A 19,055-nucleotide genomic window follows, 5' to 3' on the forward strand; every position below is an offset into this window, starting at 1 on the left:
TACACTACAGAAGTTACACTGTGGTAAACTGAACTTATTATAAATAATGTTAAATTATAATATTGTGTACCAGTAAAAAATCATAAGAGACATATCAAAAAATATATTGCAACTATAGCTACTAAAATATGAAATGCTGAATATAAACCTTTATCTGTATAAAATCAAAATGTAGTTAGAAATATTATTAATTATATATTTTTTTCAAAAATTATAAAATAAAATGGCTTGGCCCAAATTTATTAAGATTTATTTAATAAATTAGAATAATACATTGACTCTTAAAACAATAAAATAAAACAAACCACTGAGCACTCTGCCCCGGACCTTCCATTTGGACAAGAGGTGAGTGACTGGGCTCAGGCTAGATCCCATCCCTGGGCACCAGCCATTCCTGGGAAGACCTGCTCAACTTGGCCCCAGGATCTGGCCATCGGACAGGATTCCCTCCACTCCCATCAGGAAGGCTCCCCTTCTCCAAGACCCCCAGCAGACCCTGAAATCTCCACATCCTGCCCCCATGCCCATCTGTCCGAGACCCTAGCCACTTCCTGAGACTTAGAAACAAGCCCCCAGCTCCCATCCTGCCCTGGACCTCCTATCTGGACAAGAGCTCCCATTCCACCCCGGAGCTCCCATCTGGACAAGAGAGAGAGGCTTCCTGAATCTGTCAGCTCTGTCTGGACCAAGTGCACTGATAAGAACAAGAACGAATCCACAAGGAAATGGGCAGATGTCAAGGCAGAAGTACATACAACAAAATGAAGAGCAATACAGCATCACCACAACCTAGCTCTCTTCCAACATCTAGAACTGAACATCAACAAAATGGAAGAAGCAGAAGAAAACAGCCTTATGAATAGCATCGTGAAGAAGATAGAGGCTTATATAGAAGGAATCACAAATGAAATTGAGGAAAAGACAAATAAAAAATGGGAAGAATGCTATAAAAAAACTAGAGGAAAGGACATATACAGCAGAAGAAAACAATAAAGCCCTGGAAGAAAACAAGAAACCCCTGAAAGAAAATCATGAAAAAGCAATGAAACAGATGAAGGAAACAGGCCAAGACCTGAAAAGGGAAATAGAAAAAATGAAGACACACAAACAAAAGGAATGATGGAAATAGAAAATCGGAGTAAATGAACGAGAACTTCAGATGCAAGTATAACCAACAGAATTCAAGAGATGGAAGAGAGGATCTCTGGCATTGAAGATACAGTAGGAGAAATAGATTCATCAGTCAAAGAAAACACTAAAGCCAACAAAGTCATGACCAAAAATGTCCAAGAAATTTGGGACACCATGAAAAGACCAAACCTAGAAATAATAGGGATAGAGCAAGTTGAAGAATACCAACCCAAAGGCACAGAAAATATATTCAACAAAATCATAGAAGAAAACTTTCCCAACTTAAAGAAGGAAATACCTATGAAGATACAAGAAGCCTATAGAACACCAAACAGACTAGACCCCCAAAAAAGTCCCCTTGCCACATAATAATTAAACAACAAAATGAACAGAATAAATAAAGAATATTAAGAGCAGCAAAGGAAAAGGGCCAAGTGACTTATAAAGGCAAACCCACCAGAATAACACCCGATTTCTAAATGGAGACTTTGAAAGCCAGAAGGACCTGGACAGATGTAATGCAGACACTAAGAGACTATGGATGCCAGCCTAGTCTAATATACCCAGCAAAAATTTCAGTCATCATAGATGGAGTGAACAAGATATTCCAAGAAAAAGACAGATTTAAACAATACTTATCCACAAACCCAGCTCTACAGAAAGCACCAGAAGGAAAATTCCAAACTATGGAAGTCATATACACCCTCAAAAACACAGGCAATAGATAATGCCACAACAATATACCCCAAAGAAGAAAAGTACACACACAACCATCAAAAATAACAGAAAGGAACAATCACTGGTCATTAATATCCCTTAATATCAGTGGACTTACTTCACCTATATAAAGACACAGGCTTACAGAATGGATACGAATGCAGGACCCATCTTTTTGCTGCATGCAAGAAACATAGCTCAATTTCAAAGATAGACACTACCTAAGAATAAAAGGCTGGGAAAAGAATTTCCAATCAAACGTTCTTAAGAAGCAAGCAGGTGTAGCCATCCTAATATCCAGCAAAATAGACTTCAAAACTAAAATCAATCAAAAGAGATCAAGAAGGGTATAACATACTCATCATAGGAAAGAGCCACCAAGATGAAGTTTCAATTCTGAACATTTATGCCCCAAACACAAGGGCACTCACATATGTAAAAGAAATATTACTAAACCTTAAACCACATATAAAACCACACACATTAATAGTGGGAGATCTCAACATCCCACTTTCACCACTGGACAGATTTCCCAAATTGAAACTTAACAGAGAGATAAAGGACTTAACTGATGTCATGACCCAATTGGACCTAATAGATATCTACAGAACATTCCATCCTAACAAAAAAGAATATACCTTCTTCTCAGCAACCCATGGAACCTTCTCTAAAATCGACCACATACTTGGCCACAAAACAAATCTCAACAGATACAAAACAATTGGAATAAACTCCTACATTCTATCAGACCACCATGGTTTAAAGTTAGATTTCAACAACAACAAAAACTACAGAAACCCTACAATCCCATAGAAACTGAATAATACTCAACTGAATCACCAATGGGTTAAGGAAGAAATAAAGAAAGAAATTAAAGACTTCCTAGAGATCAATGAAAATGAAGACACCACATACCCAAACATATGGGACACTATGAAAGCAGTGCTAAGAGGGAAATTCATAGCACTAAATGCCCACATAAAAAGTTGGAGAAATTTCACACAAGTGACTTAACAGCACACCTGAAAGCTCTAGAACAAGAAGAAGTAAAGTCTCCCAGGAAGAATAGATACCAGGAAATTATCAAATTAAGAGCTGAAATCAATAAAATAGAAATAAATAGAACAATACAAAAAATTAATGAAACAAAGAGTTGGTTCTTTGAGAAAATCAACAAGATAGACAAGCTCTTATCCAAACTAACCAAAACACACACAGAGAGAATCCAAATCAACAAAATCAGAAGTGAAAAGGGGGACATAACAACAGACATTGAGGAAATCCACAGAATCATCAGGTCATACTTCAAAAATCTCTACTCAACAAAACTGGAAAATCTAAAAGAAATGGATAATTTTCTGTGTAGGTACCACATACCTAAACTAAATCAAGACCAGATAAACTACTTAAATATTCCAATAACCTCAAAGGAAATAGAATCAGTCATTAAAAATCTCCCAAACAAAAAAGCCCAGGACCAGATGGTTTAAGTGCAGAATTCTACCAGATCTTCAAAGACGAGTTAATGCCAATACTCTTTAAATTGTTCCACACAACAGAAACAGAAGGGACATTACCAAACTCCTTCTATGAGGCTACAATTACCCTGATTCCTGAACCAAACAAGGATGGAACAAAGAAAGAGAACTACAGACCAATCTCCCTCATGAACATTGATGCAAAAATACTCAATAAAATACTGGCAAACAGACTCCAAGAACACATCAGAACAATTATCCACCATGATCAAGTAAGCTTCATCCAAGAGATGCAAGGGTGGTTCAACATACAAAAGTCCGTCAATGTAATACACCATATAAACAAACTCAAAGGAACAAAAAAAGATCATTTCACTAGATGCAGAAAAGGCATTTGACAAAATCCAACACCCCTTCATAATAAAGTTATTGGAGTGATCAGGAATACAGGGAACATACCTAAACATAATAAAGGCCATTTAGAGCAAGCCAACAACCAACCTCAAATTGAATGGAGAGAAACTCAAAGCAATTCCACTAAAATCAGGAACAAGGCAAGGCTGTCCACTCTCCCCATACTTATTCAATATAGTACTTGAAGTTCTAGCCAGAACAATAAGACAACATAAGGAGATTAAGGGGATACAAATTGGAAAGGAAGAAGTCAAGCTTTCCCTATTTGCAGATGACATGATAGTACACTTGAGTGACCCCAAAGATTCCACCCAGGAACTTATAAAGCTTATAAACACCTTCAGCAACATAGCAGGGTACAGGATTAACTCAAAAAAAATCAGTTGCTCTCCTATATACAATTGACAAACGGCTGAGAAGGAAATCAGAGATACATCACCATTTACAATGGCCACAAATGATATAAAATACCTTGGGGTAACTCTAAGCCAGTGAAGGACCTATATGACAAGAACCTTAAGTCCCTGAAAAAAGAAATTGAAGAAGATGTCAGAAAATGGAAAGATCTCCCATGCTCATGGATAGGCAGGATTAAAATAGTAAAAAAGGCAATCTTACCAAAAGCAATCTACAGATTCAATGCAATCCCCATCAAAATACCAACACAATTCTTCACAGAACTGGAAAGAATAATAATCAACTTCATATGAAAAAAACAAAAAACCCAGGATAGCCAAAAGAATCATGTACAATAAAACAACCTCTGGAGGCATCACAATCCCTGACCTCAAGCTCTACTAAAAACAGCTTGGTACTGGCATAAAAACTGACATGTGGACAAATGGAATTGAATTCAAGACCCTGACATTAATCCGCATACCAGTGAACATATAATTTTTGACAAAGAAGCTAAAACTGTACAATGGAAAAAAGAAAGCATCTTCAACAAATGGTACTGGCATAAATGGATGTCAATGTGTTGAAGGCTGCAAATAGATCCTGTTGAAGGCTGCAAATAGATCCGTATCTGTCACCGTGCACAAAACTTAAGTCCAAGTCGATCAAACCTAAATCCAGCTACTCTGAACCTGCTAGAAGAGAAAGTAAGAAGTAGTCTTGAACACATTGGCATAGAAGATCACTTCCTAACTATAACACTAGTAGCACAGACACTGAGAGAAACAATCAATGGGACCCCTTGAAACTGAGAAGCTTTTGTAGAACAAAGGACATGATCAACAAGACAAAGCGACAGCCTACAGAATGGAAAAAGTTCTTCACCAACCCCACATCTGACAGAGGGCTGATATCCAGAATATATAAAGAACTCAAGAAATTAGACATCAAAATGTCCAACAGTCCAATTAAGAACTGGGCTATAGAGCTAAACAGAGAATTTTCAACAGAGGAAACTCAAATGGCTGAAAGACATTTAAGGAATTGCTCAACATCCCTAATCATCAGGGAAATGCAAATCAAAATGACTTTGAGATACAACCTTACACATGTCAGAATGGCTAAGATCAAAAACACTGAAGACAGCTTATGCTGGAGAGGATGTGGAGATAGGGGAACTCCTCCACTGCTGGTGGGAATGCAAGCTTGTACAACCACTTTGGAAATCAATATGGCACTTTCTTTTTTTTTTTTTTTCTTTTTTTTTTTTTCGAAACAGGGTTTCTCTGTGTAGCTTTGCGCCTTTCCTGGAGCTCACTTGGTAGCCCAGGCTGGCCTCGAACTCACAGAGATCCGCCTGCCTCTGCCTCCCGAGTGCTGGGATTAAAGGCATGCGCCACCAACGCCCGGCTTCAATATGGCACTTTCTTAGAAAATTGTGAATCAATCTCCCCCAAGACCCAGCTATACCACTCTTGGACATATACCTAAGGAATGCTCAATCATACCACAAGGGTACTTGCTCAGGTATGTTCATATCAGCATTGTTTCTAATAGCCAGAACCTGGAAACAATGTAGATGCCCTTCAACTGAAGAGTATATATACATAAACTTTTAGCCACTAGATTGAGCTTTAATATTAATGTCCTAAAACAGTATCACCAAATCCACTATAAATGGATAATTATCTTAGCTGATTACTTTGCCTTTATAAATTATGTTTCTAGAACTATTCAAGAGGTTCCAAAAGGACATTTTTTCCTTCTGTTAGATAAACCATGAGTTAGAAAATTTACTTATCTCAGGGAAGGACACTTAGTGTTTTGTCATAGTTCATTGGGGGAAAATGAGGCTAAATCCATTCTCTGTTACCATTCTCCATATTTATATTTGTAAACCAATTCAAACATTAAATTGCAACTCCTATTTTAAAACATTAGTAGCCTGACAGTACATTGGTTAAGAAAGATAAATCTGTTTAAATATATTACTTGAGAAATTTCAGTAGGAACTTTTCTAGTACTGCCTATAAAGATCTGATTTTGGCTGCAATATAAACAGTCTCTTGTCAAAGGCTACATTGTATGTTTATTGATCACCTGTGTAAGAACTGAAGAAGAGTCCTTCTTATTTCAACTCACAAAAATTTGAAAAGCCCTCTTAGCTAAGGACCTTTAGATCTATAACCACTTTAGCAATGGAGCTGCAGAAACTAAATAAAATTTCAAAGCTGCATAATCATACTTCTTGGTGACAGTCACTTCTATAGCATCCATTTTCCAAATTATAAAATTTCTAAATATAAAAACCCAGTATGAAAGAAAATATTTTCCACATTTTTAATAAAATTTAAGCTAAAGTGCACTTGCTTATTTATTACTCTAATACTACTAAGTGGAATTACTGAACTTAAAGTGTTAGCAAACACTAATTTTATGTAAGGCTAATCATAATTTTATTACAAAGTAAGGTAATATATCAAATTAATTAGGCTGTCTTTTGTCTTTGCATGATAGAACTATGCATTTATTTTTTACTTTCCTTTTTTCCCTATAATTAAAATAAACTTATACTTTTTTATTAGAACAAATTCAACTTAAAAATAAACAAAAAATGAGCAAATAATAAATGTATGTGTCTAAATTGCCAAATAATTAGATGACAAATTTTCCTAATTAAGGACAAACAAGAGTTACACAATTTGAAACAAAAACCAGATAGATTTTTCTCCTTGGAGATAGAGTAGTATAATTTTCTTTAGTATCTGTTTGCTGGTCTTCTAACACATTGATTTTCATCTGGAAGTCAACTTGACATGACCCAGAATCATTTGGGAAGAGGGACCCCCAATTTAGAAAATGCCCTCTCCAGACTGGCTTTGGGAGCAGGCCTGTGGTGCATTTTCTTGATTGATTATTAATGTGAGATGGTACATTGTGGATGATGTCACCCTGGGCTGGTGATACTGGGTCCTATAAGAAAGCAGGATGAGCAAGCCAAGAAGAACAAGCCACTGAACAGCATTCCTATGGCAAAACTCCACTTCCTGCCATGACTTCCTTCAATGACTGATGTTATATATTGGGTTTGGATGTAGGGTCACAAGGGTCTGTGGAAAGAAGTACAGAGGCACCTCAAAAATTAATGTTGGCCTTTCCCAGGTGCAGGGGGGGGGATTGGTTTCCCAGGTGCAGGGGGGATAGGGCTGGTCCACCCTAGCTTAGTAAAGGGCCCTTTTAGTGTTATACAATTTACACCTTTAACAAGGCAATTCTGTAACCAAAGCTTCTTATCTAAGTCCCCCCAGAGGGACAACACCAAATGCAAATTCACTGTAAAGGAAAACCACAGTGTTCAGGGTTGTCACTAAACTATGTTTGCACAGGCTTTTGTCCCCTATGAAAATTCTCAGATAAGACTTCAAACAGAAGGTAGGGTGACAGGTGGTAGCAATCACAAAAGGCAGGTCTAAGCTAGGTTCTAATACTCTGGAGTCAAACCAGGTGTACTCTGTGGGAATTCTCCCCACAGACTGACTGTGGTGGGGAAGTGTAAGTGAAATAATCACTTTCCTCGCCCAGTTGCTTATGGTCATAGTGTTTGTGAAATATTGCTGTAACAGATATAACCACGTATTTTGAGTAGGATTGTAGTGCATTTGAACTTGGGGCTGGAAAAGTTATCGAATACTCAGAGTTCAGTGGGCTGTTCTGTGGGAGCTTAGAAAACAAGCATACTGACAGCAATGCAGATAATGGAAGCCTGGGATGTGGTTTCAGAGGGAAGTTCTGAGAATCTTTAGGGGTCATTCAATATTTTGAATTAAGAATCTGGGATGTCTGCTCAGCTGGAGCTGAAGAGGCAGCTGTAATTAATAAGCTATCAGTTGGTTAGCAGGAGGTGAGAAAATAGCACTGGTTAAGAAGAGATCAACAGCATTGAGGATCTTCACTCTTGGACTATTTCCTCAGAGTCAGCACTTAGAGACTACAGTACAGAGAGGGCTAAGTCTGCATCTCATTGTGAGAGCCAAACTTGGTAATATGCAAGAGTCACCCAAGTGGTAGGAGTTTTGAAGTCATAAAGGGGTTGTGAAGAATAGTTGATGCTTAACACTATGTGGCAGGCCTGGAGTTTATGAAAGGAGGCCAGAAAAGGCCATTAGTGAATATGCAGGCTCAGATACAGCGGAAGACCTGGAGTTGAAGGGGTCATGCTGATAAATGGAGGAATGATATCATTTGGTAGGGACAGAATCTCTTAAGATAGCTCAGGAGAGGCTATTGGTGAAACTGCATCCCAATTGCTGCAGGAGGCACCAGCAGTTTTAGAGATGACAGTACCATGGGATGACCACCAAGAAGAGAAGCATATATGGAGCACTGCCTTCCTAAGACTACAAGACAAGTGATATGTGCTATTGTCAGTAGATCGAAGAAATGGAGCTAGTTTCCAATACCCTTCAGATTTGTGAGGATTATGATTGGGTTCCAGAAGCCAAGCATTGGACTTTTTACACTGTTGAATTTTGGTTTGGTTTTGATTTGATTGTGACTGCACTCTGGTTCTCCCTTCTTGGAGTAAGAAGGTATTTACCTTAGTTTTGACTTTACAGGAGCTCATACTTAAGAGACTCTGTAATTGTAAAGAGACTTTGAAATTTTAGACAGAATTTAGAATTTGACATAGATACTGGAATTTTAGAAAGACTGTGGATATTTTGGAAAGATACTTTAGAGAGGCATAAAATTTGGATATTTTAAGGAGAATGAACATTGACGTGTTTGGATTTGAAAAAGACTGTGGAACTTTGAAAACGTGTATGTTTTAAATTGTCATATTAATATTAGCATGACTTCCTAATGATAACAAGAAAAGAAAGGTATAGGTTAATAGTGATGTGTTTGTGTATCAAGTTGACAAGATGCCAGTTGTACTGGCTAGCTTTATATGAATTCACATAAGCCAGAGTCATTTGGGAAGAGGGAACCTGCATTGAGAAAATGCCCCCACAATATTGGCCTGTGGTACATTTTCTTGATTTATGACTGATATAGGATAGCCCAGGTCACTGCGGATGGTACCACTCCTGGGCTGGGGGTCCTGGGTGCTCTAAGAAAGCAGGTTGAGCAAGTCAGGAGTAGACAACACTTTATTATAGCCTCTGTCTCAGTTCTAGCCTTCAGTTTCCTGTCTTAAGTTCCTGCCCTTTCTAAAATATCCACAGTCTTTCTAAAATTACAGTATCTTTGTCAAATTCTAAAGTCTGTCTAAAATTTCAAAGTCTCTTTACAATTCCAGAGTCTCTTAAATATGTGCTCCTATAAAATCAAAACTAAATTAAATAACTTATTTATTTATTTGTTTAGTGTGTGTGTGTGTGTGTGTGTGTGTGTGTGTGTGTGTATGTGTGTGTATCCATGATGCAAATTTAGAAGTCAGAGGACAACTATTGGTAGTCAGTTCTTGCCTTCATCATTGTTGAGAAAAGTCTTCTCTTGTTTCTGCTGCTGTGCTACTACTTCAGTGCAGCAGGCCCTAAAGCTTCCAAGCCATTCTTCTGTCTATGCTTCCCATCTGGCCATAGGTGTGTTGGGTTTACAGATGCATTCCACCACATACAGATTTCCATGTGGGTTCTGAAGAATAAACTCAGGGCATCAGGCTTGAGTGGCTAACACATTTACTCACTGAACAATCTCCCTGACTTTTTCACAAACTGTGGTAGATTGAATGAGGATATCCCCCCATAGACTCATACATTTGAATGCTAAAGTCTCAGTTGGTAGAACTGTTTTGGAAGGATTAAAAGGCATGTCCTTACTGAAGGAGGTTTGTCACAAGGGATTTTAAAATCCCATCCCATTCCCAGTTAGCACTTTCTGTGTCACATGCTTGCTGATCAGATGTGAACTTTCATCTGCTGCTCCAGGGTCTTGTCTGCTTTCCTAACCCTCTGGAGTCATGAGCCCCAAATTAAATGTTTTATTTATTTTTTAAATAAAGATTCTGGGTTGTGGTGTTCTGTCATGACAATTGAAAAGCAATTAAGCCACATGTTTTTCTACCCATTTCTCCCAAAGTCAACCAAGGATCCATACTGACTTTAGTTTTAATGCCTTATTAGCTTCCATCAGTCTTGAGCAGTTTCTGGACCCAATTCTGCTTTTGGAGATTAGTGCATAAGTAATTTCTAGATTTCTAATTTCTGTTATATAATCACATTTTTATGATTAGGCTGCCATTATGGATTTCTGGCAAGAATTCTACAGAAGTGAACTGTTTCTCATGATATCATACCAGAGATGCATTCATTTGAATTAAACACAGTTTATCAAAGTATCCCTTGCACTTAGATAAGTTGGTACCTATTATGTGGCACCATTGTAAGAACATCTGCTTTTTCCTTCTTTGTGTCATAGTTTTTAAAAATTTATTCAGTAAGTTTAGTCTGTATCTAAGGGCTGAAAATTGGAAATCTCCTGAAATATGGGTGGAAAGTATATAAATGTGGTGGTATTGTGTTCCCCAAAATATTGTGTGCCCTAATAAACTTATCTGGGGTCAGAGAACAGAAAAGCCACTAGATACTTAGGATAGGCAGTGGTAGCACATGCCTTTAATCCTAGCATTCCAGAGGCAGAAATCAAGGATACAGCCAAGCATGGTGACTCATGTCTTTAATCTCAGGGAGTGATGGCAGATGGCAGAAAGGTATATAAGGCATGAAGACCAGGAACTAGAAGCTTTTAGCTTGTTTAGCTTCAGGCTTTTGAGCAGCAGTTCAGCTGAGAGCCATTGGGATGAGGACACAGAAGCTTCCAGTCTGAGGAAACAAGACCAGCTGAGAAGTTGGCCAGGTGAGGTTAGCTGTGGCTTGTTCTGTCTCTCTGATCTTCCAGCATTCACCCCAATAACTGGCCTCAGGTTTGACTTTATTAATAAGTACCTTTAAGATTCGTGCTGCATATATATATATATATATATATATATATATATATATATGAAATTTGTCCCTTCTGTAATTCATTTATTTTCTAAATTTGTATAATATATATATATATATATATATATATATATATATATATATATATATATATATATGTGTGTGTGTGTGTGTGTGTGTGTGTGTGTGTGTGTGTATGTGTGTGTGTATTATGTATATACAGGCAAAGGAGCATGTATGTAGCTGGAGTTTGCTCTGGTCCTGCCAAGGCCCAGCCATTAGCTCAGGCTAACTCCTGACTAGCTCTTACACTTAAACTCAGCCCATTTTTGTTAATCTATATGTTGCCATGTGTTCCATGGCTTTACCTGTGTGTCATTACATGTTGCTCTCTGAACAGCAGGCTGGCATCTCCTCACTCATCCTTCCTCTTCCCAGAAATCTCCTTGTCTGCTTATTCCACCTATACTTCCTGCCTGGCCACTGGCCAATCAGTGTTTTATTAAACCAGTGTACATAAGCATTATTCCACAGCACATGTGCCTATTTGCCTAAGAGCTCATGATGCATATATATTTTATCTCTATGTTTTAGTCATTTTTAGTACTTCTGTTAATATACAAATCATTATGTCTTTTTCCAGTGGGAGCTGTTTAAGTTTGGATCTTGTATCATTGGAAATAATTTTCTTTTCTTTTAGCATCTTCTTAATTTCTTTAACTATAGGTATCTCTATTCTAATCTTATATTCCCATGTACTAGAATAATGAATATAAAGAAATCTGAAATCACTGACACCGATATTGTAGTGAAAAAATTACCACCTAGAATACAATATATTTACTCTTATCTTTATAGTATCTAGTTAAAACACTTTTCCTGAGTTATTTAGTTCAGATACCCCCTTTTCCATATATTCTTCAGTGAAGGCAAAACATATGATTATGAAACAGTTAGACTGGATTGATTTCATTTTATATTCTGTCATGGAAACATGCTGACATATTTATTAACATAGTAAAAAGATGCATCTTTATATTGAATGGTTATGTAAAATTTGACAAATGCATGAAATCATCATGTGTTGCATATCACATTTACCACCATGTATTCACATCAAATGGAAGTTCTGTTGCAACAAGATTTTGTTCTATAACTTCTTTTCATTTTCCTTCCATACTACAACAGATAGAATGGCAAAAAATCCAGGGTTTTTTTTTCTTATTTTTTTCCATTTTCAAAATGCCATATGAAATTGAAGCTGTATTCTAGCTTCTTTAATTTAAGAAATTAACTTATGAGTCATGTAAATTGTGTGAACCAACACTGGTTAAAAATTCTTAACTCAAGAATTTGAAATAAAAATGTTTCCAAACCTCAAATATTTCTAGTGAAACTGTTCTTTTTTCTAAACAATATTCTATTGTATAAACATAGTAATTTGTTCAAATATTCACCAGGGTTTTGCTTTTTTATTTTGCACTTTTAATAGTTTCAGACAAACTACTGTAGGAATTCTTGTACAAGCTTTTATGTTTTCACAACTGCCATATTATATTCAGACAGTTATAACAATAGTACCACTGGCGTGGTAGCTCACTTTTGTGTGACAACAAAAAAAGATTGAGGTAGAGTGGAATATGAAGTTCACCAGTCATGATTGATTCAACCACACTGAAAATGTCCAGATATCCTAGGTCGAGGGAAAGAGAGAGGAAGACCCCAGCTGGATCAAGAACAGAGAGGGAGAACAAGGAAAAGGAGACCATGGTAAATGAAGACCACATGAGAAAAGGAAGAAACAAAGTGCTAAAGAGGCCCACAGAAATCCACAAAGATACCCCCACAATAGACTGCTGGCAATGGTCCAGAGACAGCCCGAAGTGACCTACTCTGGTGATGGGATGGCCAAACACCCTAATAGTTGTGCCAGAAACCCCATCTAAGGACTGAGGAATCTGGATGCAGAGATCCATGGCTAGGCCCCGGGTGGAGTGCCGGAAGTCTAATTAGCAAGAAATAGGAGGGCTTATATGAGCGAGAATTGTTGAAACCAAGGTTGGATAAAGCACAGGGACAAATAGCCAAATGAATGGAAACACATGAACTATGAACCAAAGGCTGAGGGGCCCCCAACTGGATCAGGCCCTCTGAATAGGTAGACAGTTGATTGGCTTGATCTGTTTGGGAGACATCTAGACAGTGGTACCAGGTCCTGTGCTCATTGCATGAGTTGGCTGTTTGAAACCTGGGACTTATGCAGGGACGCTTGGCTCAATCTGGGAGGAGGGGACTGAACCTGCCTAGACTGGGTCTACCAGGTTGATCTCAGTCCTTGGGGGAGGCTTTGCCCTGGAGGAGGTGTGAATGGGGGGTGGGCTGGGGGGAAGGGGAGGAGGGCAGGAAGGGGGAGAACAAGGGAATCTGTGGCTCTTATATAGAACTGAATGATATTGTAAAATAAAATAAAAGGAAAACAAAACAAAACAAAACAAAAAAGAACTGCATTCACATAAACACATAATTAAGTGTAAAATTTTTAAAAAGAAAAACAAAACATTAAGATCCTAATAGGAGAAAAACCACATAAAGACAAAGGGCAAATGTGACTTTATAGGAGTTCCCAAACAGTTATTTTTTCCTTGTCTTTACATGTGGCACTATTGAGGTGAGTAAGGCCAAAAGCACTGGGCCACCACTTAAGCAAGCAAAGAGCTGTGACATGTGCAGAGAGCACTCTGGCCAGGTAAAACCAGACCTATAAACTCCAGAACAAAAGATGTGATTCCCTTAATGCAAAACTACCCTCAGCAATTAACACTTGTCCCACCCTGGTACCCGAGCCCCTTATGCAAGCTCCAACAATTAATTAAATATCTCTCTGTGAATCTTTTTGCCTTTCCAGTAAATGTAGGACCTAATGCTGCCAACCATCCCTGGGTACCCACCTGTCTTACCGATCTGTCTTTGATTCATAAAGCCACTAATGAATCAGGGCTTGACTCAACATATTTTGAACAGATGTTGCAACAATGGACAATGCATTTACAAACATTGTGATTGGTTCCATTTAATGAAAGCAGTACTGGAACCTGCAGTTTTTCTTCATTGACAAGCAGCATATGAAGAGCAAGCTGAAGTGCAGGCATGCCTAAATATTCAATGTAATATTGCTATATCCCTAGACATGCTGACTGGCAGGGGCCAACATTTTAGTCCCATGACCCAAGCCCAAATTGGCCTTCATGACTATTTTTAGCAGGTCTCTGAACTTGCATTTAAAGCCTTGAAATCTTGTACTCCTCAGGATCTGACTGCATAATTTCATAATCTGATCCAGCAGCCCAGGGAATTGTTTACTCACTTCTTAGCCTGAATCAACAAGACAGTGGAGAAAGGGCTCTATCCTGGCCCAACCAGGGAGATGATCATTAAGCAATTAACACAGAAAGGGCTTAATGCTCCTACCTACAATGCAATTGTGGCAGTGCATAATGAGGCCATCCATAAATGGGTGATCACTACTCAGGATCTTGAGCCCCAGGTAGGACTGATAACTGCCCTCACAGTCTCCCTTAACAAATTATTAGCTTCCAAAGATAGTGATCGTGGGCAGTCCTCTCCCCACCCACATGACCATTCTTGTTGGGGCTGTGGTCAGTCAGGTTACCTTCATAGAGACTGTCCCAAAGTTAAGCCCAAGACTAAATGTCCCAAATGCCAAAAAGAGTTTCATTAGTCATGTGACTGAAGGAGATCTCCACAACTTCCTTTAAACTCAAAGAGGGACACCCCTCAGCCCAGCAAGTAAGAGGGAGTCTTTTCAAACCCAGTCTGTTCTTGCCCTGCCTGCAGGGCTTCAACACGTTCTCCACCACCCTAAGGTGGGAATGTATGGACAGGAGATACAAGAGAAAAGACACCAAGTCTAGATTCTGATCAAGGTGCCACTTTATTTCTCTTCCACAAAGGTTTATATAGTTCCACAGGGTGGGGGGAGCAAGAAGAGGTCATCTGCATAAGGTGGGGCAAGCTAACAAGATATTTGTATAGGATGTTTACAGGGTGAGAGGGTCAAGGGCTCTGACTCAATGTCCTGTTGCTAGGCAACCTGACTGTAAGCTGATCTAGTTCCCTGTCTTATGGGGGGTCTGTATTTTTCCACTAACTAGAGATTCTGTCCTTGTCCCTGACATCTCCCCCTTCTTAATAATAAGTCTAAGGGCCAACATAAACCAGGTTCGAATGGTCTAAAAGGAGGGCTCTGAAAGAGGCTTTGCATGGAGGATTACAGAGGCCCTATCCCTCTAAAGGTTGTGAAAAGGTCCGAGAGGGAATGTCTCTCCAGACTCAAGCACCAGAGGCGTCCCCATAGTGTGGGAATCAATGGACAGTGTAGTTTTTTGAAGGAGCAGAAATGGGTAAGCGCAAGGCTGCTATTGTACAACCACTATGCAACAGGGCATATAATCCAGGCTCTCGGGATTTTGGGGTACCATGGTCCCCAGGCTGTGCAGTCCCAGCTGCACTCCAATCATGCCTCAAGTGAGTGCTTTTCCCAAACACAGGAGCAGCCTCCCCGCAGTGAAGGGGTCTGTGTGGGGCATCTCTCCTCAGGGGAAATTTCAACCCTGGAGTCCTGCATATCAAAGCAGTGGTAATGAACCTGCATCTGCCTGGATGGCAGGTCTGTTATTTAGATGAACCCGAGTGAGCCAGGAAAGTGCCCAAAGGCAAGGACCAGGAGCAGGCCTACAAACAGGTCCTAGGAGGGAGGAAAGAAGGGTCATTAGCCAAGGGGAGTGTTTGGAAAACTAATTCTAGAACCACCCAAGCTCTTGTTCTCCTTTTCTTTTTCTCTTTTTCTAGGCCTTTTTTAACCTTTACTATACTATCTCTGACTACCCCAGTGTGGTCTGTAAAGAAGCAACATTTCTTTTTGAGCACAGTGCAAAGGCCACCCTGTTGTAAAAAGGAAATCCAGGCCTCTCCTGTTCTGTAAAACTATCTCAGCTAGGGAGGAAAGGGATGACTTGAGGGCAGAAATTCCCTGTTCAAATTGGGCAATATCCTCATCTATGGACAGGTGAAGCTCAGAGTAATGTTGGTTGAACAGGACCAGAGAGACAATTTCTGTGCCTGTTTCCACTGCTCCAACCCCCAGAAGGACTGCTAAGGTGATGGCAGTAACAGGCTCCTGTCAAGGCAGTCATCTCACGCGGCTTCTCTTCCTAGAGATCTAGGAATTGATCTGAGGAATAATAGGTTAGTCTAAGTGGAAGGGACTTAAGTGCCCTGAGTGGCATCTCTGGTGCTACCCTGTTTGCTGTGCTAACTGCCAGCCACAGGCTGTGTCAAGCTGGCCCAACACGGCTATGACCACCCATGACACCAAGGCCAGCAAGTCCAACAAGCCTTTCTGATACATTGGATGAAAGTTCAGCACTGCCCTTGGAAACATGACCCCTGCTGTCAGACTGGATTTGTGACAAGCAGTGTCCCTGCTCAGCCCAGAACGTGATTGACTATGGGACTTGTATAATGTGTGAAAGGTCTCAAACACAGTTTGCTGTAAAGTTCCCTCTGTCCCCCCACAGGAACTCTGAGCAGAGTGATAACAGAGCTAAAGGGCTGGTGGGGGTTGCTGTGAATGAGGACAATAGCCTTAAGGATTTGCCTGAGGTAGAGTATTTGAAACAGAAGAAGTTTCCTCAGGAGAGGGGCTATCTCTCCTGGGCAGATCAGGTATATTTACAGCTCTAACCAGGCCTTCTGGCAACCATCTGGGAGCAGAATGTATCTCTTTTATGGCACCATTAACAGGATTTAGTCTTTCTGTGATGATCAGCAATGGTGTTAATGCTGAATGTTCTCCTACCTCACATCATGCAAATCAGAAGGCTGTTGGCCCCCCAGACTCCTCCTCCTCCTGCTGGCCCTTGTGACTCTCTCCCCATGAATGAAGGAGCCATCAGGAGCCAAGGTGGAAAGGCTCTCCCCTCCCCCATCCACAGTCCCACAAGCTCCCCTCCCCCCAGTGCCATTAAGACTGGACCCTCCACAACAGCAAGCATCCGGCCCGCCAGCACCCCAGTCCCGGGAACCACCTCCAAGGCCAGCTCCATGCCCCCCCCATAAAGACAAACCAAAGCCAACATCTCCTACATTTTGAGATCCTTTACCATCATTACCCCCTCCAGACCGGCCTTACTCTGTTGGAGCAGAAACAGGATCTTAGAGGCAGCCCCATCCTGCATACCAGGTGACTGTCTATCCAGAGACAAAATGTCCCCCATCCCCTCTATCCACCCAGGGGACTCATGGTTGCCTCGGCAAATCCCAAAAGCACCAGTAGCTACCCCAAGCCCTAGTTCCTGGCAGGCAGTGTTTGTGTTTTCAAAGGCCAAGTGTTTAGTGATGGTACTTTTGTTTTTGTCCAGCCAGAACAGTCTCTGGGCCAGGAGGGAATCCTGCTTGTGCTGCATTTGCATCATAGGGGAAGTTGCCAAGAAGTTTCTTTAGCGTCCAAGTTTTTGAGGATGGCTGTTCAAGTGAAGTAGTGGGAGTGGAGAAGGAACAAAGAAATCTGTAACTGATTGTGATCAATTAGTTGAGATAACTCACTACCTCCAGACCAGCCCTCTAGGAAAGCCTCCTCAGCAGGGTCTAGAGGGAAGCTAGAGGCAAAATTGTTAAGAGAGGGATAAAGATGGGCAGGGGTGGACTCCTGAGGATTCCTAGGTTTAAAAGTCATGAGCATCCCCTTTTCCATAGAGCGCAAGTCGTGATCCTAGGGGGACAGATCGAAGGTGCTCAAGAGAGTGCTCTGGGGATCTTAGGGCAGGTAGAGGGGGAGCAAAAGGCTTCTTTGAAGATTTTTTTTATATTAATGTAGCGAGCACATACCCCAGTTATGGGGGAGGAATAATCACTCTTGATTCAGACTTGGTATAACACTCATTTATTCACACAGTAAGATTACAAGCAATATTCATCCCGTCTTCCAAATGGAAGCAGGAGTACCTCTCCAGGTGTACAGGTCCGGACTCGCCACGTCTGTTCCTCTTGATCTTGGGTCAGCCTTCCTAAGGTCAGCCACGTCTGCACTGGGGACAGGATCTCACGTCTCTGGCAGAGGAGAGTCGTCTCGAGCGAGGGCCAGAGGAGCTCTGTTGGTCGGGTCTGAGGCTTCATCTTTTATATTCTTTCCTGGCTGGGTTTCTAGTCTTATCCCTACTTCCACACATAGCTTATAGCTGATCACTACTCCATTTGTGGTTTACTTACATCATTCTATTGTTTATCACTCCTGACCAGGGTTTTTCACCCTAGGCCTTACATGTGTTCCTTACAATTAATAACCTTTTGCATGTCAGGGGAATATTTATAGACCCTACGAATGTCATTAATAATAAAAAGGCTTTAAGGTCTTTTTTATTTACCCTAGTTCCTTGTATCTTGAGGGGCTCATTTAGGCCAGAAATGAATAAATCTCCTGACGAAGTTGCCTGTCCCATGGCTCATCACTTTCTTACCTACATTGTCTCCCATCTCCTCTGGTATCGCGTCCTGAACTGAACCATTTCAGGGGGATCCAACAAATTTACCAAGACCTTGGTCTTTCTCTGGGAGATGACTTTCCGAACCTTAAAGGGTGGTTTTGTTGTGCCCAGATCGTAACCCCCAGAGAGACCACCAAGGACCAAGGACGAGCATACCAGAATGCAAAAGCAAAGTTTATCTGTTACAAGTCATGACAGGGAACTCATCTCAAGCCATCTCAAGTGAGGCAGAGAAGAGTTACTCTTTCTTGTGGAAGTTAGTTTTTATAGGCAAAATCCATAAAATTTCTTAGAGGGGAGGGGGTTAGTACGGGTCCATCCTTGATTGGTCCAGTTTTTCCCGGGCCTGGATTTTATCTTATTCTAGCTTATCTGTTTGCCCTGTCAGGAGTTTTACAACTCCTCTCTGG

The sequence above is a fragment of the Peromyscus maniculatus genome, chromosome X, assembly GCF_049852395.1.
Source record: "Peromyscus maniculatus bairdii isolate BWxNUB_F1_BW_parent chromosome X, HU_Pman_BW_mat_3.1, whole genome shotgun sequence".
NCBI classification, from domain to species: Eukaryota; Metazoa; Chordata; class Mammalia; order Rodentia; family Cricetidae; genus Peromyscus; species Peromyscus maniculatus.